Source organism: Varroa destructor, unplaced genomic scaffold (assembly GCF_002443255.2).
Source record: "Varroa destructor unplaced genomic scaffold, Vdes_3.0 BEIS01000001.1, whole genome shotgun sequence".
NCBI classification, from domain to species: Eukaryota; Metazoa; Arthropoda; class Arachnida; order Mesostigmata; family Varroidae; genus Varroa; species Varroa destructor.
In genome coordinates this window covers 42,450,746-42,474,860 of record NW_019211454.1, presented here as the reverse complement: position 1 = coordinate 42,474,860, position 24,115 = coordinate 42,450,746, and the positions used below count along the sequence as shown (strand labels likewise).

Below are 24,115 nucleotides of genomic sequence, written 5' to 3'. Positions count from 1 at the left end.
TCGCGTCGGTGATTCTTCGAATCGACCGTCTATCGATGTTGTTCTTATTTAGCAGCGTATGTGTTATGGTTTACGGGCACAGTTTTCTAGTTTGATTCTATAATCTATCCCGGCTTATGTCTTCTTTCATATTGAATTATGGTTCAAGCTCGTTGTGAGCTGTGAGGCAGTGGCTGCTAGTTAAGCCTGATCACAATTGTCTCAAAAGACCCACACTGAAAAAATGAAACGGTTCAACTTCGTTCGCGCTAGGCAAACACGACCTGCATTCAGCAACAGTTCGTTGACACTGCTATAATGATTAGATGGACTCGTCTGCCTAGCAAATGCTCGATACAGACTTCGATCTGAAGGTTTTTAAGTCTGCTAGTTACTTGAAAGAACTTTCCAGGAGTAACTGACATTAGGTGAAAGAATGTTGGTGGAGCACATTCGGCTACTAAGCCTTGCTTCTCTTATGCTTTTAGTTCATTAGGCGAACACGTTACCACAGGATCATCATGTAAATACGATTGAAATAGCTTGAACTGCACCGTCTATGTCCAAAATATTTCTATACGCAATCACTGTGTCAGAGCTCCAATGTAAGGAGGCGCTCAATGTAGACCAGACTTGACCATGCTATACACCAGAACTGAATAATAACTATGTTTTCGACTAAGGATTGATGAGGAAGGAATAATAGAGGATTAAAATGCACCAAAAATTCATTGAACACTAACAACGTTGAGGTATAGATACAAGTTTTGTAGAAGGCTCTATTAGGTGCAGAGAGAGAACTACTGCACTCTTCCTATGGGTGATGTCATCAGAAAACGGTGTCCAAACACCACGAAAGCTGTTGTTTAAATACGAATTTTGTTCAACGTACGCCATCTTAGAAAATATATCGGCCTGAACTAATAACCCATTGGTATACCCCGAGAGGACGCCGGCCTGATTTGTACCATTGGTGGCTTTCGCAAAGCTATTTAGGCCAAATATGGGTGACTGCACGGATTTCAGTGAAGAACAACGCATCGATCCAGCAGTATCTCTCTGTGTCTATGTGGACAATAGGTCACCTTTACGTTGCAGATTTTTCTTTGCCCTATTGCAGTGGTAAATTGCAATCGCGCATTAGTAGATCTACCGCCTATTATTTACTATTGCTATATGGTCCGTACACGGCAATAGGGACGGACAACGGTAGACCTGTAACTACGCAAAAGTTACCTGCAAGTATTTAGTGGCTATCTCAGTTCTTTTTTTTTCAGTGAAATTCGTTCCACCTGATTATAGCAATGATGTATAGCCTATATTCACTTTACTGACCCTAGTGACAGCGTACTGGTACCCGCTATCAGTGCCTTCGCTGATCGTTTATTAATGTCGAATTGCCTTATAACGGTCACTTGTCGTCACTATAGCACAGTTTTATTAATGTTTATTCGCTTATATTTTCAGCAGTAGTGACAATGCACACGTATTGGCACCGTCCACGCTTTCAGCTCGCTCGTTGTTGCCAATCCACACGCGGTGATTGATTTGTTAACAGTCGACCTGATTGACAGTTGTCCAAGGTTACGGTAACGGGGTCTTGCGTCGAGCCGTTGTTCTACTTTCTTCAGTGGAGATTTCCGCCTCGGTTATCGATGTCGCAGTTGCTGATGCACATGGCCATACATCGGGGCACTTTCTGCAACCGTTAAGCTTAAGAAATTGCAGTTTTCACCACAGCGAAAAAGACCACTACACACTTCAGCTATGCACTTTAGACATTCCCTGTTTATACTTCGTATATATACATATATAAAATGCCAATAAATGACAAATATCTTTTAGTCATCAGCAGATAGCTACCATTAGAAAATTAACTGCATTTTATTGGTTCAAATCAAGATACTGTACATGATTTTGTCCTTTTCGTAAGATATGGTTGAGGCCTGAGATAAGGCTTTGTGTAGAATGTCCAGCACAACAAAGGAGGACACCTAAGGATGTGGTTGTATAATGGGTCGACAGATAAGGCCTTCAGTTTACGGTGCTGGCAAAGTTATGGCAGATGATTTATGAATCAAAGGACAAAGCCTACGTAAAGGCAAGAGTGTGCCACCCATGACGGAGGTAATTACATTTATCATGTAAATAATGCCAGGAGAACAAGGCTTGATTAATTATCTTGATTTTAGTAGACCACGGTCGTCAAACGGTTCCTTACCAAGCCGTGCAAGTTTTCAGACAAAACACATCGTTTATTGATTCTAGGAACACTGTATAAGTGGCTAGTTATTTTAATTTAAAATGACCCATTAACAGAAAACTGTTTGGTACAGCTTTTTTTTTTTTTATAGGGCAATATCTGGCCATCGAGTGGTGTCAAATAATGACCTTTCCTTCCTTCTGTGACCGGAAACATCTTGTTATTATTAACTATATTCATCCTTATTCCTACCACTGTTAACATCAATAATAGTTCTTGTACTGTGGTATTCATGGGAAGTGTGCGTAAGATGACAACTATGACTCGTTCGATAAATTGTTAGGTCTATGAAGATAGGTTGCTGTTGTTGTTTTCGATGACAGTGACTCGAAGTGCCTCTTACCTAAAATGGCGTTGAACTGAGTTGCGGTAATACGAACAGTATTGATAGAATACGTCGTGACAACGCTATAGGTGCGCACGAGCAATGAGGCAAATACGCAAGTCTATGTTCATACTCTAACCCTGGTCTTCAAACAGCATAAAAATTCCGTGTTGATCAGAGATTTGAAATGGAAAGGTCTTCAAAGCAAGCATTTGTATGCTAGGAAACCTTTCGGCAAAATATATTATAACAACTTCAGCAATTCGCTTCTGAAGTTTATTTTTGAAATCTTATAAAATAATTCAATGATATAGCGCGCCAGGACGGTGTATGTCAACTGAAAATTTTCGGCGTAAGCGGTGCTACATGTGATTGGTATGGAAAAGTAAAAAAAGCTTTGGAAGCTTGCTGGATCGACAAAGATAAATGTTTCTCCTGTTTGCTACGAATAGCTTGCTAGTGACATCGCTCCTCATGCATAATAAACTTACGTGAATAATAATAACATTGCGTCTTTTTTTTTTTTTTGGTACAAAAATGGTTATCCCTCTCACAGCGACAAAAAGGCTTGGAAATGACAGCACTCAAAATCTGCTGTACTAGTAAATGCATTCTAAGCATCCTACCGTTCGATTTTAATTCTGTTTGTTAACAATATTTGTGCAGAGGGATCTGAAATTAAACCCAAGCGATCTACGAAGTATAAGAAAAGAACAAGCATTTTGTAAATATGTTTTTTTTTTTAATAATTTTCGACTAACTATGATTTTTTTCTTATTTTTAGGGCATCGTTTGGCCGTAACTCATCGTATACTCTAAATGAGTTTGAAACTCTTTCCGTGTTTAACAAAGTGATATGCATCGAAACGTGTTACTGTCGTATGTACCTCAAGATCTTTGTTAATAGAAGTGTACTGTTCAGCCATTAACCAAAACCATGGTCCTGAAGTACTTATGACATCTCGTGAAAAGTCCTGTGCGAGTTAAACATAAATAGAATCGAACAAAATTGTGTTTTCAATCTGTGTGATTCTAGGGGACATTGTATCAACCTATAGCTAAACAACACAAAGTTATAGAAAAACAGCTCAAGACAGTCTTAGTGCTTTCTCTGTTTATTGCGGTTGTCCCTGGCTAAGTACAGCGAAAGCTGTTAAATATCGCTCATGATGATGAATGAAAGTTTTACGGTAAATACATATAAACATTAAGAAAAATCTTAGAGGGTTCGAACATATACGTCTACTCAGGCTGAGTTTTGTCTCTACTTTCAATTGAGGAAAAGACCTGGCTCTACCTCTCACCGCAAGGAAATCACAATGGAACGCATCTTTCCTAAGCATTGTCCAGCCGTTAGACGTTTGATGGGGAAGAACATCTTTGCATTATTAATCTATATAGATTCAGTTCGATGGGTGAAAATGCGAGTGGCAAAAAGGCATATTTATACTTTCAATGGCTAAATCATGCTAGCAGTGATCGATATGAATTGAAGGAGTAAAATTATGTTTACTATCTACGGCAGCCTTAAATATAACAAATGGTATCCAAGATCAGAAACATGATGAAAGATTCAAATGGTACAAAATGTACCATTACTGAGTGAACCGTTTATAGAATGTTAAATCACAGATAAATAAGCCAATAGACTGTTTCCAATCGGACTGAACTATTACAATAATAACAGTAGATCAATAAAGGAAAGCGAACAATATATAGGGACGAATAGCGGATAGGCATGTCGTAGCTTGCAGGTACGGAAACCGATGCTATATATGAAACGTCAACGCTACGTAATATTATTGTACCGTAACGCGTGCAGTTTAGTGTTGCTTATCGAGTGTAACTTACATGAGCCAAACGAAGCACAAGATAAAAGGGTCTGCCTAAACAGCAGCTGGTAATTTGTAATGGTCTTTTGGGAAACTCGCGCTTGTTATGGACTCGTGTATAGATGCAAAATAAAAAAGCTATTCTAACGTGATGCAAACAGAAGGATAAGGGGACATGGGAATAGGGAGCGTATTGTCTATGATTTGTTTGCTCAAAGTCTTTCGTCACCGCCGTAACTAGATTGTTTCGTCGCCTATTTTGGGGACTTTAACCTCCTGATTTCCAATTTTAAACTGACTGCATGAATTGCTGCGAAGTGGGTTTCGTTGCCAGGTGTTTTCAACAATTTTCGGTAGATTCTCCAAAAGACGAATCTGTTTGTTGAAACTATGCATTTGCTTTTAAACCCCTCGTTCGCTGATGATGTGCCATCGACATATCGCCAGTTTATACTGCTTGATTTGAATTTTCGATCTGCTGAATGGCCATGCACAACATAGCATAAGTATAGATAGGCCGAAGTATTATTCCTGATCGATATACTCGAATCTCTAGTATAGGACACTTCGCTAGATAGACTTCGTCGACGGTCTTGTCGAAGCAAGCTGTTAACGAAATTATTGAGGGCAGCGCCTTGTATACGATATAGCAGCTTTATGAGAACGTCGAGAGTGAAGGCGGGTTTGGCACTGTCTCTCTCTCTGAACGCATTCGATAGCTGTCAATGTTAAAGACATTTCGTTTTTATTAACAAATAATTAGCGTCATAATATATTAGCACAGTTTAGTCGGTAAACAACATGCATCTACGGAAGGATAAAAGAAAAGACAAGTGAATATTTCGTACAGAGCAGTCAATATAAAAATCCATAAAGTGGTCTTCAATCATATTTCGTCATTGCTACATGGCGGTGGAAAGAGCTGAAAAAGGGACGTTGAAAAACAGGTCTTTGTATAGAGCTATGAAATATAGTAACGTAAAGTAGCAGGTCCTAGAAAAGTAGAACAACACCAGACGTAATAAATACATACATTTGCATACAGATTATGAGACGTTCTACCTCTGGCTAATTAAATACGGTGAACAGCAATACGGACACACAACCTTCGACACAGCTGACGTTTTTTCTATCAAATTTACTTTATTTTTCCAGTCGATTCTTTCATATACTGTAGCCCGCCTTGACAAACAAAGAAAAATCAAACGATTTCTTTCATATTATCACCTAGCCTATTTCGTTAAACGAAACGGTGAGAAAAATCCCATGTAAAACGCTTCTTGGACGCTCGAAGTGTACCATTGAGATCACTCACTACGTTTTTTAGCATTAGATCGCATAATGGTTATAGTTAGCATAACGGTCATAGTTAGCATAGTGAACGCCAGCAGATCAGCAGCATTTAATTAAGCATACACAAAACTATAAACATTTGACACACCTCGTTTTTTATATCAGAGGTCCAATACTTCGTATTAAAACATAACTGATGTCGAAGAGAAACAAAACTAAAAATATAGAACATAAGGACATAAACAGCATCGTCGCGCATAAGCCGCAGGAAGAAACGCTGCATGAGTCAGTGTTTTAACGAAATAATTCACCTTATTTTTAGAAAATGACATTTTTTTATATTCATTATTTTTTACATTTATACACTAGATATTCACTTGAAATGAGCATAAGTGGTGGTTCCCGCTAGTTGCATTGTAGCCTAGGGCAACATTTTTAGGTTAGGTCGGTCTGCTTCCGCTTGCTCTCTACACGCTCCGTCAGAGGCAAGATGTCTGTCCTCTTATTTGCGTAAGCTCACGTTGCTCGCCAGCCACTTTCATCCGCCTGCCTTGCGTCTTAGTTTTTCGTTCCTTTGTTCTGCCTCACGAAACGCGACAAAGTGGCCTCAATGGAGTTATTGGATGCTGAAGGCGTTCACCCGATATCGCTGGAGCGCAAGTTCTTAGCCAAGTCAACTTCTTAGCTATATAGCCTTCTCTAACCTTTCAAATACCAGCCACGGTTTTGCTTCTCTCCTAGAAATAGTACCTCAAACTCACAAGTGTTTATCTAATTCACCGCTTTGAAATGAAAGTACGCGCTTACGCAGGCATGTAAGGAAAGAGGCTAATACAAGGTCTTCTTTAAATACATACGAATTCCTTGCAAAGGTTGCAGTCAATTTAATCATATATATAGTGATCTGCCTTATATATATATATATATATAGATTACTTACACGGATGTACTGAAAATAGTCTTTTGGTATGGGCAACCAATTGCAGCCAATATGGAACCAATATTTTCAATTTGAGACATTTTGGATCTTCCTCCTGTTGAAGGTAAAGTTCTACAACAAAGGAACTAAAAGAAATAGGATAACACGGACAAGCTGTCGCTGCAGTGAAGTCATTTGACGAAATTAGTCATCCAATCATCAAAGTTGCTTCGGCCATTGAGGGCACGTGTCCGTCTTTCGGAAACGCTTTTCCAATCACGCCTAAGACCAATTGGCTACTTGACGTCGTCGCACTGCTATTTTAAGAAGGGGGAAAGTTCTGGACTGACAGAGCTGAGTCAGCCATGTACAGCGTCTTGCGCGGTTTATATTCAGTTCCCCACAGGACCTGTTTCCACTGACAAAAGTGTCGTCTTCCTCACTGCTCACAGGTATAGTGTTTCATGTAGACAAATGGTATGATTTTTACAGCTAAATGTCCTTTTTGCCCCCGCACTGGCAAGTATCAATGTAATTACTATAATTTACTGTATTTAATGCATTTTTCACATCACTCTTGACAGCTGCGTATATTTAACGACTCGAGATAAAAAAAAAAAAAGCAGAAATTAGAAATACACAATCCCTCGCAACTTTTCCAACTAAAATATGTACGTATAATTTATGGTTTGAAGGATTTACTCTAATACGTGCTAGCCTAATACTACCAACGTATTGTGCGCTTTGAGAAACTATCCAAGGTCGAATACTGACGACTCACCCCATATTTTGACCTTTGCGTAATCGCTAAATACCGGTTTATTGACATTAGCTTTTCTTTTTTCTGTATTTGTAATGGTACAACGCTGAAATAATTGCCTACGATATTTAGAAACATTATTAGGGTAGCTTAAACCCAAACTCATGGGCAACGTTTTTTGTTTAGACCTACCTATCTGAAGCGTTAATAACGGAAGTACCATACGTGAAACGTCTTGGTGGTGTCCATTCTCCCTGAAGGAAATTCAGTCAATATTTTTTTTTCGACAATTGCATGTTGTGCATAATGAGCACACTTGAAAAGAACATGATAGCTACTCAAATGGTTCTATTATTATATTGAATGGTTTGCGTTAATGCTGGCAAAAGAAAGCCTCGTGTCTATCCCTATTTACTGCGAATCCGTTTTCTATTGTTTAAAAAATATGTCCTTTCTGTAGTGTATTTCGTCCTTTTTATATTTTATACATAGGCGAGGAATCGTGCACAAGGAGCATACACAGCTTAATGAAGGTCGTGACGATGGAAGCGATTTGCTGTCGGATCATCGTGCGAAGTTCGCCTAATCGTTCGAGGTAACTATTGGGAAAATGGCCCGCCATCGTCAAGCGTCTTCGTTTGCTAAACGTCGCTTGCAAGGTCGCTTTTAGCGAGTGTGAAAGATGCCACCAATGGAAACCGTGACTTGCAAAAATATACGTAAATCGACAAAAGTTCGTCGTCGAAATTGCCCCCGTTCCAAGTTATCAAACGCAGACTGTAGTAATGATTATTTTAAACCACTGTGATTGGTCACGTTGATTTAGATGGAGTACTATGGATCCTTTGAAGAATATTTCTTGATGATGTAGGGCGTCCGACTTAAGTATGCTTCCTCCTAATGTCTATATTTTTATTCTGAATAATCGTCGGATTTGAAGAAAACATATCTACTGAGATCGTAGATTACGTTGGTGGGGTGGCTATTTTTAAATAATTATAAAACAGATATAAGATTGGCGACCGATCTTAACGCAGGACTTCAACAGTTCTAGGCGGGTAGGCTAAATGATACTCTGTTAGTCATCGGTGTTAAATAAAGTACGCTTTGCTCCATCAAAGCTGTTGATATCAGAACTGGGATTATCATATATTTTCCTAATAGTCGGCAGAGGAAGCGCAATTGAAGTCACGCATACTTGCATCAATTATACAGAAAATGAATTATGTGACGTGAGTTCTGATTGGGAACCATGTGTTATTTGAGTATAGTTAGAATTTTGAAACGTTACATAGCTCAGTAATTGAATTTAAATTTTAGCTAGAACATTGTGTTTCCGTCAACCGCCAGGGTTCGGTGGCCGCAATGAACGGAAATTGACTTTACGTCTCCAATCTCAGCGTAAACATTTGCATACGAATTAGCATTGTGTTTCTGTGCCGAAACAGAAAGAAACAAGATTAAGATTCCGCAGTAGACAGCATCGAAAATTACGAAATTATGATTTGTCGAACTGTAAATAGTAATCCGCTTCACATCGGCTCAGACCTCAGTAAAATGCTGACACCCAAGTAGATAAATCCGGCACTGATTATTCTGCAGAAAACCACTAAATCTGTCAACTTTTGAAAATACTGCCTAGCCTGCCAGCCATGGTAGTCAAGAATGCCCGAAATTTGTTTGCGCGCAAAAACAGCACTTCAAGTAGCCAACATTCTCGTGTTAATTTTTTGGTTACCTTTGTGAAACGTGTAAATTATTTAGCGGGAAGGTAAAATCACTGCAAGGAAACATCGAGGAACTTCCTTCAGGACGATGCGCCAGCTAGAAGTAAAAGCATCTAAAGCTTCTGACGGTATGAGCATAAGCTAGTTTTTTTAGACCCTGGTGTACGAGTTGTTGCGACTAGTGTTTGCTTTTCCCGACACAGGTACGGCCTTGGTACATACAGGCTTTTATGTTCCTTGACCTAACAAAATGCAATTTAAACAGCTACCGTTGACTTAAACGGCTTTGAAACTACTCTAGGAAAAGTGATATCGAAATCAAGACGACTGACACCACTATGGTTAATGGTGCTATTACATGATCATACATGTAGACAGAAAAACGCTTGGACCCCATGTGAGTCGCCACTTGTTGATTTGCTAATAAGGTTTACTCTCAAAAATATTTGATGGTATTCGTTAATTAATCTGGACCTCACTGATCTATTTGTTACCATGTATCCTTTGATGTAGTTGAACCGATTGAACAAAAAATATCAGCAAATAAGCCGATTTTTCAGTTTGTCACATGTAGTAGATGACGATGAAAATACAGTATGGTGTAACATTGCTGGTCCTGTCGCCTGAACTGTCAGGCATCCGTTAATGACGCTGCTTATAATAGACCTCGTTCTGCTAATAGCCCTTGTTTACGACGGAGCTTATGATTGTGACCTTTGATTCTTTCTCGAGACAAATCTACGCATCGTGATAATTGTACGAGTAGTGTGAGTTATTATTACTACGATTTGAAGAACTGTAAGTCTAATTAATACGTAGTTGTCTATAAAAACAAGCGTTGCGGTGTGCGGCCGACAAGGTTTATGATACGATGCGTCACTCGTTTTTCTCTTAAATAACATCACTAGTTCTTATTTAAGCGTAGAGCAGCGTGTGGCAGATGGAGATACGCTAAACTTCTAAGATACCTTCCCCAGAATAGGTCAACGTTTTTGAGCTGGTTTCTGTGCGTCTGAAGCTGTAGGTTGAAGCTAAGATTTGACGAGATACGTTACCGTTTTGACAAATATTTTAGATTTACTACTTTCAGAAGGATAAGTAGCATTAATTGTCAGAGCAGGAACGAAGGGTGAAAGTCCATGTCCGCTAGTTCCTGAATGTCTGACATGCCTCGTAATTTGCAACACCACCTCATTATCTATTTACATGCCTCTGACACTCTTTGTTTAATTGCAAACATCGTCTCCTCGGTATTTATCTACTTTTCCCATAAATTTCACAGTACCTCATCGATAACGTACTTCTCATTGTTTCACGATATCCCCAAAGCTAACTTGCCTCAAACCAGCCTTTTCTTTCTCTTGCAGTTATACTGCTCGACTGACAGATTTGCGACATATCGTTGTCAGTTCCGATTTATCAGCCTTTTATAGCACTGAACGGCTCCTCTCATACTATTACCTAGTATATATACTCGTATATGTACCCCACTTGGCTCGCCCCCGAAATTGGCTTTACGTCCCAAAGTACTCAGGAAATTTTGTCGGAAGCCAAGAATACTGAAATTAATTTGGTATCAAGCTATCCCTTTGATCTAATAGATGCTTAGCCAGAAGGCGGTGATTAGTTTATTCTTTGGGAGGTATGAGAAAACGCTTTCGCGGAGCGAAATTATAGACCAGCGTCGATTCAACAAGCGATTTGTGTGTGAATCAAATGCAATACTGATTCTTGGGTATTGAATGCTTGGCAACATCGAGCATAACATGTTTATTCAAATGCCTTGGGTACACTTGTAAGGATAAAGAGCAGGAAACATCGAAGGGGACTCCTGGACCGCACTGGGGTCCACACAACGACTCGCAAACAGACGCCTTCACATTCCGATTTCCATCAACGTTGCCAGCACAATTCATTGAGTGGCACGAAACGATACGTTCCCCAAGGACAAATAAGGTTTATGATGAAAAAGAAAAGGAGGAAAGAAACATGTGAAAGACGAAAATTGAAATCCCCTTTAGACGAACTTAATACTTGCCCCGCTTAGAAAGTAGCTATGATGGCCAACACCCACGGGGGTCACTAACTTCGAAACAAAGTTAGCCGGCGAAGCGTTTTCTACTAAAAAGAGTCCTTTTGGAAATTTAGTGAAAACGAGGCAAAAAGCTTACGGGCCAGTCGCATGGGGAAAGCGAAACGATCCTAAGACCAACGGGGGATAGAATGGTTATGATAGCAGAGTCCAGCGGGACGTTGAACGCTACTGAAGATAATTTGATCGAACCAAAGTAGAAAACACTTTACGGAAATACACAAGAGTTGAATAAGCTGGATTGCCAATGAGTGCCGGCATGCTGCATTTGCAAATATTTCTGAACGGATATATATATCTTGTAAATAGCCCAAAAGTCCCTCGACAGTTAAAGAGTTTGCACTTTAAAAAAAGCAGCAGATATTTTAGTTATTGCAAAAAAAGAGCACAACCGACTGTGCAATGAAGACTCTTCAACTATACACAAACTTTTTTCGTATTGTTTACTACCATTTGGGCCACCTGGAGACTTAATACCACTTATTACAAAATATAGTAAAAAATCCATAACTTACATTCCTGCAACAAGTTTACTGTACTATAAACATTCACCAAAAATATTTTACCCATTGTATGCATTTCATTAGAGACTTATATTTTCTCCTTGGCTAATAACACAAATTGTGCTAATGTACCTGCGCGGTTATTGCCCACTAAAACATGGTAGTCCCTAGAAATGAGTATCAAGTAATAGGATCGTCAAACATTTATTACACACACAGCTTTCCATTTGTGAGCAAGGAGCCTTTGATAGAACCTAAAAATATGATTCCGAATGCTTATAGTCTGCCACCATCTAAATACTGTTTGCCGACTCTACTACCCTTTATCCGAGATACGTAAAAGTATCAGGCCACCTCCACGGCTTTGTGTCCAGAAGAGTAACAGTTTGGCAGCCAACTTTCACTTCGTCCAGATAAAATAACGAAATTAATCAGAGGTTCATAGAAAAAAATTAGAGAAATCATTGTTCGTTATAAGCACAGCAGAATTGAACAAATATTATTGTTATTATCATTGGCGAGCGCCACAGTTCGGTAGCAGTACCGTTTGAGCAGCGGTCAATGTATTAATCACACCTGGGCATGTTTTTCGTAGAAATTCCGACCGAGGATCATAGAAAACGTAAACAGGGTTTGGAACTGTTCACGGCTAGGGTTGTAGACAAAGTGGATGCCTCTTCGGCTCCTATAATCCCCATCTACAGGGACCATACAGCACTTGAATTTGTTGCCTCGTTGGATTTTCGCTGATTTTTCTTTCTGTAGCCATGTCTCTACATTTGCCTGCCTTTTGGGGTTTCTGTTTATATTTGACGATCCACAAGCGCGTATCTAACCTGGATGTAACCTTCGAAGTATCCAAGGATTAAATGTGTATTTGCTTTAATGTCTCCACCGTCAGTATGCAATGATATTAGGATTCTTCAGTCTGTCTACAGAGATGCGGCAATTCTACCCTAGCATCCGCAAATGGTATTATCGCATGCCACAATGAAAGAGGATCACTATGCTCGTTGTTTAGGCACCGCAAAGACATATTCATACGTTTTTTGATGGCGTTTAGTGGTAATCTAACGGGGATAAGGAACTAGAATTGAATATAATAATATAGGAATGTGCACGAGATCCCTAATGAATCAGTAAGTTACTTTATTTGAGCTTGCTGTGTATTATGCGATTGCAAACGAATCTTGTGGAGTCTTGTTGAAATTAACCGGTTCACCAACTACTGTCGCTAGCAGGCGAAATTTAGCTCGCAAATACTCCGGTCCTTTAGAAACTAGGAAGAAGACCAGTGAAAATCGATTGAGTTTACTCCAGAAAAAATAATCCAGAAAGATAAACGTTAGTCCTAAAAATCAACGCTCAGCGGTTAAGTTTCTATCTCGTGAAGACCACAGCCGCGCTGAACTCATCAGCGGTTGAAAACATTTGACAACGGGGTCTTAGGCAAAAAAACAACATATGAAAGGGGTAAAACTTCTCAAACAGCGAGATTGGAGTGTTGAAGACCAGCAAGTAAGTAACCAGATGCCGGGACCCAAAAGTTAGAAACACACCGCCGCAACCAAGGAAACTTCTCACGAAGTAGAGTTTGGGCTCCAGGGATTCTGTCTAAAACTAGCGTTTCATGTGTAATGTACTACAGAATTGTAATCCAAATACTGAATATGCGGAAACTGCATGAAAAGTGAGACTCCCGTGAATTCACTCCAGGCTAACGGAAAATGCGTGCAATTTATTTGTCCCGCAACTCGCGGAACTTCATGAAAAAAAACCGCCTAGAGCATACGGTCGTCACAGACTGAAATACGCCCGCCAGTGGGAAAGGGATTAGGCCAGAGAATGTCGACGCCTTGCAGAGAAATTGAATTTGCCGGCAGTGTCTAGTAGGTTTGAACTTGAGGTGTTGGTGATACTTGCGATGAACATCAGGACCATCAGATATTTTGAGATACTCACCGGAAAGGAAACAATGAATGGAGCGCGCTATCTCTAGTTCCTGGAGAGGCTTATGGAATGTTGGCACGGAAATCGACAGCACACAGTCTGGTTGCCCCATGTCAACTCTGGCCCCCATTGCCATGTCTCAATCACTTCTTGGTTCGATAAAAAGAATATGAAACGTTAGCTTCAACCCGCTTATTGTCTCGATCTATGCACGTGTCTATGAGACTTTCCGAGCCGTAAAAGGAACAATTGGTAGGTAAGCATATTGCATTATCAATTTACTTCAAGAAACTAGAGTGGGAACGCAAATATAGAACTGTCTAGAAGTTACTAGAGCAGCGAGACAACTGTATCTTTAACACTTTGAAAGGTTATCATTCTAGCCCAGCTAGTTCAAAAATATAATAATTTCAAAATCCATTGGATTATAACAGCCCACAGTCTGAATGTACAGTGGAACCACTGGAGGATCTACGTCAAGATACAGAGATGCTGAATATTAGGTCCGCTGCACGCAATTCATAAGTGATTAATGGTTAATGAATTAATAATACGTTGGAACTTGTATGCAAGCACGCTATGAGTGGTAAGCGCTGAAAATCTGCTATTGAAAGGTCTAAATCACATAATGTTATTGTGGTCCGTGCATCGTAACGAGAAGTGTATTTCTGAAGCCCCCTTTTGCGTCTACGTAGTGGAGAATTATTGAAATTTAGCTAAAGGTTGCATTAGGCTAGCTACTATATTGATTCGGGTAATTTTTCCTGTAGCTTTTATGGGATCATGCGCTATTGGCAAAGGCTTAAAAACTATCATGCATATTATACACGTCCCTCCGCTATCGTGTGTCGGCGCCAGCTGGTGCTGAGTTTCGGCCAACAATGACTGAACGGTCGACACGCATCATCACTTGTTATTTTTATCTTTCGGCACAAATAATTCGAAAATAACCGTATTGCTTTAAAAAGCTTACTTCAGTAAAAGATAGGGGCAACAGTTACGCTTACGACGGTAAATGAGCTATGACACACCTAAAGCTTTTAGTAGCCATATATAGCTTCGTTGTCATACAGTTTGCTAAGTATCGCATATGCAGAATACGAACTTACTGAGCTAATGCTGCGCCTAAGCGTATAGGCTAACCATACGAACAAGCACGAACGAAACTTGAAAAGAACTACAAAAACTTTGTTTTGCACTTCAAAGATACTCTAGTTCTTTATTGTTTCCTTTATAGTGGGATTTGCCAAATATTTCTTCCATCTGTGCTTGTCTAGCAGAAACGATCTACAGGTGAATTTAAATTGTGTGTTAGATACATTCTATTTTTTCTTATAGAAAGATGGATCTTTTCAAAACAAAAATCTATGTTTAATCGTGGCCAACGCAGCGCCAAGCTATCTTTTACTTAAGCTATTTAAAGAATGAGCCCAAACAGTATGTTGGATTGAGATTTTTTATACAAATATATAGTTAGTGAGCTATGGTTAAGTCGTAAAACCTATGAACCCACGCAAATTTCCGTTTCTGTTTGCTTTAGACGTGTTGACAGTGAAACGGGCGGGTCGCTATCTGCGGGAACCCTGTTATATTTGAAGCATTTGTCTGTGCAATTTTCTTGATGTTCTACCCACTCTATCGCTGTTAAGATGCTTGGCTGTAAACGAGGTGAGTCAGATTCTAATGCACTGCCCTATAAGGCAATTCCAGACGTATACTATAAGCTGTGAACCACCCATTTCGTTGAAAGGTCCAGCTGAGATAGACCAATGCTGGCCTAACAGCAAAGGGGCGGCCAGCTTCAAAGAAACGCGCTAACATACACACCCACCTCATCAGATCAGACAACTTCTCCGTAAGCTATTATTGAGCTCTAAGCCCTGACCTCGTAATTCTACGGCTCCCAATCGAACTTGCTACCCACCGGTGCTAACTTACACCGCTTTCGATAGCAGCCGCAACTGCCTGAGCCTTTTGGGCAGTGCACCACGGGAAGGATGTCTAGGATCGGCTGCTCGCAAGGGCAACATGCTCTATCGGGTCCGAGGAATCGCCGTAAGCTAACACGAATTGTGCCTCAAAAGGTTCGACGTCAAGTAAATTTCCTCTACGTTTCCTAAGGCGCCCCAACCGATTCTTTCAGCTTTTTCCATAATTTTGCCCAACTTGGATCGCTTTCTGGCACCATTAAAGCATTTTGTTCAGCTTGAATCGAATGTGCGCCGATCAGTAGTAAGGAACAAGATCTGAGTGCAAAAGAATTTGTATGTAGGACTACCACACGATCGTCTTCGATTCAGCTAAAGGAAATAGGCAAAATTGTACTGTGCACTGCCGGTCGCAGATTCAATGCAATACTTTGAATTTCTATTTTATTGTTCTTTAGGCAGTTCAGAATACGAGTGTAAGCTATGCGCTTCCGCTAGAACACTACTGGTGCCTGTGGGCCGAATTAAACGCAGCTGCCATTGTGGCTCTTTGACTATGGAAGTAGTACGTTTACGGTAGCTTGAAGGCATAAATCTTTTGAATAAGAAGAAGACAAGGGAAACGGGCTTGTAGATAAACGAGCCGTGTACTGCACAGTATTGCAGACCTAGTTGAAGGATACGATCGCAGGATATGTAGGGCTTCGTCGGCACCAACGCTGGCCAGAGGATTTAACCGTCTGTGTTTGCAGCTCTGCCCAAGTGTACACATCGGTCTGGATGATGCCGTTTCAAACACACCTCATTAAGCCCGAAAACAGCCTGGGATTTGAACGCATTCGAGGAAGTGAACATAACGCCAGAGTGCGGGCTTCGAGAGGACCCACAAAAAAACAGTGTCGATTTGTGCACAGGAGCAGGTTGTAAAAATAGGCGGGATGGCAAGTATTTAGGAGACTTACGGGCAAGATGAGATCCAGTCACTGTTTTACGCACAAAAGATCCGCTAGATAGTTTCTGTACTTTTGTCTTTTTTAATTGAAAACGTTGCAAAGTTGGGCACGTGCCTTTTCGCAAGGTTCAGAAGAATGGGCTCCAACAATTTTGTTGGAATAACGTAACCGAAACAGAAAAGCTTAAAAAAATGTTTTGGTGCAATTTTTGAACACAATTATTAAAACTATACAGGTAAGTATGTGAAAAAAACTATTAGGATAGTGAACGACCTAAAAACAAAATACCTTGCACCGTAGAGGCGCTATGTGCTTGGTGGCATACAATGATTTTTGAAAATCGGCTAATTGTAATTGAAGTATAAACGATTTACTATGTTATTATCATTACTGTAGTCTGGTAACGCTTATCGTTATTAATAATGGTAGGATTCCAGTTTGCACCCTAACGCTGAAAGTATTGGAATCAGTGTTAAAGTTCCGATCTGAAAGCGAAATCGAACGCCATATATATAAAAATGATCAATATATATGTATATCTGTTATCCAGGTTGTCAATATCACACGCGCGCCTTGTCGTTTACAGAGGATATTTGCAAGGACTTACATAGGTGAGAATTTTCTAAGAGCTAGATGCAGTTTTTTTCATGCTCGATTTAAAGCAAATCCTATCTTAAGCCGACATGAGCAGAAGAAACAGCTAATTAAGTTAACTGGTCAAAACGTTAAAGGTTTTCGAGGAAGTATATTGTATATATATATATATATATATATATTAGAATATTAGCTGGTGCATTGAGTGCTGTAAAGCTACCTTCATTTTTATACAACCCGTTATCGATGTTTCGCCAAGCGGGGTAAGAGACAGTGATTTACTATTAAATCGCATATATCCTTAGAGATCTAAACGTGGCAAAAATAATTCCTGCCCTTTAGCGTCGTGTAAGAATAACGCTGAGCTAAGATGAAAAGGAATTATATTTGTGTAGTAGTACGTGTAAGTAGATCCATAATGTAAAAGGGGCTTCTTTGGAATATGTGGTGCTTTGAATAAAAGCTGACATGAGTTAAATTAAAGTTTCAACTTAAAATTAGATTTTCAGCATTAGGTAGCCTTGTTTTTTAATGGGTAGAATACTTTCAGCCCAACTTGCCATACCACCCCATTATATCAAGCAGTACCAAGATAGCATGAATACTCTGTCCCCTTAATAGTGCAGTGGCAATTGGTTTGCCTATCAAACTTGACAACATGTAGAAGTCTAAAGTCAAATCTTCGGGTGAAGACACACTTCGTTTAGATCAGCGCCAAGGAACTTAAATACTGGACGTAAAAGTTGAAACACTCAGTTGCGCGTAACCACACTGTCTTTGAAAATATGTTTTCGTTGCACGAGTTCGTCTTGTATAGCACAGTTCGCAACAGGTTTGTGCTTCATAATAACTATAGATATAGCTTGGTATAGATTTCACCTGGAATAATGAAAAGCTTCATTCCCAATAAGCGCAACACGCCACAGCTCGTGCCTAATAGCAAAAATGTACCCTATAACGCCGTTTCTATCAAGGGTTAGATCAGAGCTTCGTAACATGCCGTATGGAAACCGAAATGGAAACCGTATTTGTACCGCAATTATTACGCTTCTTTTGCGCGTTCTCTAGTAAACTTTCTGTCGCAAGAGCATAGAATTACGGTCTGTTCATAAGCAGTTTTCGTTTTGACCGACTGCGATCAAATATCGAAATGGAAATACATACTTATTTCAGGTAGGTTCAAGTTATATAGAAAAAAAAAGGCCTGCTGGAAATTGCAATAATTTGACCGATATATTGAATGCGGCGTGGTTCAAAGCTCACTAGTCAGCCTATCTATCGAGCCTTTCAATTATCATGGCTGTGATATGTGTAGAAATGCTGTTTAGTGGATACAGGCTACCGTGACATTTGTCGTCAGCAAGAAAAGTTGGTAAATTTTTGGCCCAAACAAGAATATGGGTGTTCACGAAGAAACCCGCTCGGTTCTGAAGTGATATTAGAGAAACTAAACCTTAAAACAGCGAATATTTTTACGGAACAGAAAATAATGTTTATTTTTGTTAATTAATGACTCACTAACTGTATAGATTGCTCTATCTACTACAACCGATATCGGCAGGTGAATGATGGAGGGATAGCTTAATATTAGCGTTAAGACGACACCTAGAGAGCCTAACGGGGTTTTCCAAAGCTCACTGTATCAAAAGACTACTTCTGCATTAAACTCTAGCCCCAGGAACTACACCTATCCTCCGGCAAAAAAGTACATTCAGTGATCCAGTTATTGTGGCTTGAGCTGATCTTGATACTCATATCAACAGTTCTGATAACACAGAAATTAATAATTGTATTTTTGCATTAACATGCAGATTATAATAAAAATAGTTGTATATGCGCATGATTTCACGGCTGTGTCAGGAAAAAACACATCGAACCGTCTTACACAGAACTGGATCGGTAGGTTAAACAGAGATGTACCTTTTAGCAAATACATAGCTAAGTATATGAAACCTTCTTAATGCGTATTTTTGCCTTTATCATTGTTTCCGTCTTGTTGTTCGGAGAGGAACTCAGAACGCGACTTCACTTGTTGGTTCTGAGAAGGAGGAGCAATCTTAGACATATCAAAAGCCCTATAAAAAAAACGGTTATCTCTATACAACAAGGGTCGCACCAACTTACAGGAACCGCAATAAATGGAAGACTAAAATGGGGTGGAGTAAGACGTGGGGTACCGTTCAGCCATTCACAATTAAGGCTATTGAGCCTCCCCTCCCCTCCCCTCCCCGCCCCACATCGATAAGGTCGACGCAGACAATATTCTGCTTGGCTATATTTCATTGTACTATTGTAGCTGCTGCCTTAACTACTGCATTCTTCTGCACCAATCGTTATCCAAACGATCAAACCCTTACGGGAGCATTAACTTGATTACCCGTCGCTCGGAACTGTCAGCCTCAAGACTATGCAGGCATTTCGGCGGCTTCCTCGAATGTTTGCTAATGATCTTGCTTAATCTCAAAAGGACACGACCCTCCAATGTCCCTAACGCCGCCTGATCATGCAATAAAATACGCCTTCTAACAATCTACACAATGTAACATGTAGGCAAAGAGCTTAGCTGCTAACATCACTTAGCCGTTCTACTCTGTTTCGAAAAATGCTAGTCATGACGTCAGATACTCTTGCTCGTATTTTGTAAAACTAACGGACATCGTTAATGGCTGGCAAACCTTCAGATCTCAGTTGTGACGTGATACGGACAGAGAATTCGCGTAGACTTGTACTGTTATTAACCCTGTTGAAAAAGGACGAAAAATAGATAGACGGATAATAACTGATTTCCCACTATGTGATAACTACCCACAACGTGTTGAAACATCTCATTTTCTGTATACCGTAGGCTCTAACCTGGTTAATTTATTGGCCTGTGCTAGACAGTGTATCAAGCTACAATCATGGTATGTTTTAATGATAGGATTATTTTTGGGTCAGTTTCGCCAGGAATGTCCTTAACCCAACACTACAATGTTAGCTGTGGGTCATGTACCACAAACAGATAATTGGTGCAAAACAATTGCTGGCTTCAGCGTGATCTAATGATAAGATACTCCTTCTCTACGTGTGTCTCGTTAAAACCTCGCTTAGCGCAGCGAGAGGAAAATGATAACGTGGAATCAAAACTGAACATGCTTGAATATTAACCTTTTGTCGGTTTCGTTTGTTGACTCACCACAATCAAAGATCTCTATTCATTTGGAAATATGCCGATCCTCTTTCTGATACCTTGACACGACATTTGCAAACAAAAAAAAACCGTTTTAGTCAGCAAAACAGAAAACACTGTCGACGTCTGCGCTGGGCCTCATCAAGGTGAAGGTCCATCCAGAGGAAAAGCAACAGCCGCCAGAGTGCGTTTCGCTGGGCTAGTCAACATGGCAAATATATTTTTTTTTTCGAAACATTGCCGTCACAGAAGACTGTCGGCCATCTGCGGAAATTCAGCTCTAGAATCTCTTGACACGAAGCACAGCACGATGCGAGATTACTTATGAGGACGACCGTGTCGCAAGGCTGTGTGCACAGATGTCCTCCATTGGCAATACCGAAGTTGCTCAATGTTAAGGCTACTTTGACTAATCAACATTGTAAACGAACAATAAAACGCTCGTGAAATGACTAATTAACAGTGTTTGTATGAGGCGGAAGCGACGAACGCAAACCACGCCAGTACAAAATTTATATACACTGCACTCCTGAATGTCAGCTTTAGGCTTTTGGCACAACGTACGCCTAAGATTTAGCTTCGGAAGGGTTTCACCATTGATATGAATGGCGGTCAGCTTTATTGACGCTATGCAACGGTGCACCGTCGGCATAGTAAAGAGCTCAATGAGATTTTAGACCGGGATTGTCTTAAACAATGTTTTGACGCACCGGTCATTTCGGATGTCAATACTGAGATAGAGTTAGGTAGGTAAGGGGTTCATGTCTCTATTCCCATTCTCAAAGCTTGAATATATGCAGATCAAAGTAGCACATTGCCTTCTGTGCCATTAGCAACCGCCACCAATCAATCAATGCCACCAATGACGCAAACGAAAATCACCATTTATACAGAAAACTAGTCAAGGATTTTTTCTATTAACTAAGGATATTAACTAAGGAGGATGACCGATCACTGAAGACTTTTGGTTTTGGATGAACATCCAAATATTTTGTGTTCATTTTACATGGGCTAGAATTTGACTCATGCATTATATACAGACCCAAATATGAACCTGTTAAAGACATAATCGACCAATCGCTTCCATAAATACGTAATTTTCTATTCGAACTGGATTTGTTGCTGCGTAACTTTAAAAAATATTGAGACTTGATGAAAGCCTGCCAAATACGATGGGACGGCCTTGTCGCCCGAAAGGCCTATGATTAGGCAGCTTTCAGAGGCGCTCGATAGATCGATATCGGTAACGTTCCAAGCATATGATAGGCAACTATTGTGTTGCAATGCGCAAAAATGCGTATCCTGAAAAAAGGCCTAGCAGGCTGAATGCAAAATCCTATTCTAGCAAAACAGCAAGTCTGCACAGATATTCATCATCACGTATATCAGAACTAAAATGTGATGTGTTCCAAAGTATAATAAACAATTATTATATTCGTAAGAACGGGTTGTTAGTAAACATTTCTTATCGAAATATCTCATTCCGCTCTTGCTCTTAAAAGCAGTTTCTTAATGTAGCTCAAGTAGCATTTGTTGTAGACCATCGTCTAAAATGATGTGATGCAATTTAAATTGAGTTAAAAACCCCCTTTGTTTACACTAGCGAGGCTGTACGCGTATCGCTAGAAAAATATCTGTGTTTTATTCAAAACAAATTTGCTATATCTTCAGATATAACATACAATATCTAAATAAGGACCATGTGTGGACCAAATTTAGTTTCTACCTTTTTTAATCCGATCTTTACGTTTTTAAGAGTGATTTCACACGCAAAGGTATAATATAGTAGCTTGGATAAAAGAAAAAAGAAAAAGGAAATTAAACAGTTCCATCAGCTGCTAGCCGAAGGGCTGTACTGAAATGATTTGATCAATAGAACATACGCTTTCAAATCATCAGCTTGTTCAGAGGGCTTGACATCAGGCGGAACGTAGTTCCCTATACCAAACCTAAAAATTGCATACAATAATGGAGACGTACGACTGCCCTGGGAACATAGGAAAAGGCAGAAGAAAATTGTTTAATATCGTTCCCAGTCTTAACTAAAAACCACAGATCAGTTAGGTAAGCATCGGAACTATTTCATCGTACGATCGTGGGTACCTAGAGTTCATAGCAGCAGGTTGTTATTGATTGTAAAACACTTCGTAAATACGATCACTTCGTTCTTCGGAACTGATCCAAGTTCGTGATCGAACTTGGATCAGTTCCGAGAATTTTATAATTATTAAGTAATAGCAACCTATGGACAATAAATCCGTCCTGAGCATATTTGAATAGAAATTTTGGAATCGTGTAGGATCAGGATCTTTGTCGAAATACACACTATGATAGAGAATCTTCACATATAACATACAATACTCAATTAAGGACCATGCGAAAATTTTTTTTTATTTTTTACTGAACATTACTGAACTTACATTTTACTGAACGTACCTACGATCCTAGATCAACAAGCCTTTTGGTCAAGACTATTGGTTATAATACGTTTACTGGAAAGGAACGAGTACTAATCTCCGTCAAAAACCGTAACCTGAAAAGTTTACTTGAAATTGACAAATATCCTATAGGAGACAGGCTGTGTTTTACCGATAGTAAAATTATACTTGGGCTTGATTCTGGTTGGTCCGGTACATATCGTCGTTGCAAACAATTTCATAGCCGTATTTGGAATATAATCGTTTTGTGTAAAAACAGAGTGGTTACGTAATTCCCTCGCTGAAGGTGGACTCAACGGCACTAAAGTTGACTATGTTCAAGTTGGAATGAGCCGAAAACAGGAAGCGATTTGTATGTTATCGACTGTGTATCGTGTAACGAGTAAATGATAAGCGAACCTTCCAAATAGATTTAATAAGTATTTTTTTTAGGTTTGCTGGGCTGGTCACTTTTACATGGCTAAGTAACGAGGGCGAGCAATCAGAAGACGAGGCGATAATATTCCCTCTAATTTCACGCAAACCTCAAGCAGCAGTGGAAGCAAGCTGATTATATCAAAATTAAACAGCGCTGGAGAAACGTCACCCCTTATTCCAAAGAAAAACCGGTGTATTACGAAAACATCTGCACAGTGTTTTTACTTTGTTGTAGTTGACTATACACATTGAGGTATCTAGCTCGAATTACTAAAATAGGATGTCAAAAATAACAACATTATGATCCGCTTATACAGGGCCCAAATTATTTGTTATACTTTTAATCGCTTCGGGAACAGTAGCAGAAATCGAGAATGAAGCCATCCATAGCTGGAATAAGTGGATTGGGGTAGGCTCAGTTGATGATAAACAAAAAGGTTGTCTTTTTTTTTGTAACTCAACAAACGCAGCAGTTGGCTATCTAATCTGGCAAAGAATGAACACAAAAATCACCAATTTATTAGAAGCTCTATCGCCATAGCCGCGAAGGGCGAAACGGAGATCGTGAGTTAATTTTAGTGTTTAGGCTGATCGCTTACGGTTACTGATTTTTTTTTTATTTAGCATTCTCAACATAGTTTCCTCTACGTTGGTAAACCCCATTTTTTAGGTATGGTGTCAGGAGCTTGCTTCCACTAAGGGTCTAACCGGGTGGATCTTGTTAAACTTCACTGAGATTTCTTCAACGAAGCTATGAAGCATACGAGCAGCTTAATTACAATAACAATGGTATCATTAACTGCTTGATTTTCTTACGTTTCTCTAATACCCTATCTCTCAGTAACAACTTCCGGTAATCATTTTCGTTACCGCTGAGATTTGAACTAGCGTGCCCATATGCGCCCACACCACGCCACATACTATAACGATTTGTTACCCTAACAACATACAGTTGCTGTTCAACCAGTATATA

General features: G+C 39.7%; 1 protein-coding gene and 1 long non-coding RNA gene across 8 annotated transcripts in view; one reads left to right on the top strand and one right to left on the bottom strand.

Moving 5' to 3' along the window:
• LOC111252642 (uncharacterized) overlaps positions 1–3,679 on the top strand; it is a 124,406-nt gene extending 120,727 nt beyond the window's left edge. The window contains exons 3-4 of one of the 2 annotated variants that reach the window (XR_002674302.2): positions 1,450–2,106; positions 3,352–3,679. This is a non-coding gene — a long non-coding RNA (uncharacterized LOC111252642). Of the gene's footprint in view, positions 1–1,449; positions 2,107–3,351 lie in introns of those variants that run through there. The other variant, XR_015327706.1, reaches the window with a different exon arrangement.
• Positions 1–24,115, bottom strand: part of LOC111252715 (uncharacterized) — a 95,929-nt gene that overhangs the window by 51,276 nt on the left and 20,538 nt on the right. Inside the window, exon 2 of one of the 6 annotated variants that reach the window (XR_015327705.1) lies at positions 1,573–1,678. The exons of the other annotated variants lie outside the window; for them this stretch is intronic. The gene's annotated coding sequence lies outside the window, so the exon portion shown is untranslated. Of the gene's footprint in view, positions 1–1,572; positions 1,679–24,115 lie in introns of those variants that run through there. 6 annotated transcript variants of the gene reach the window in all.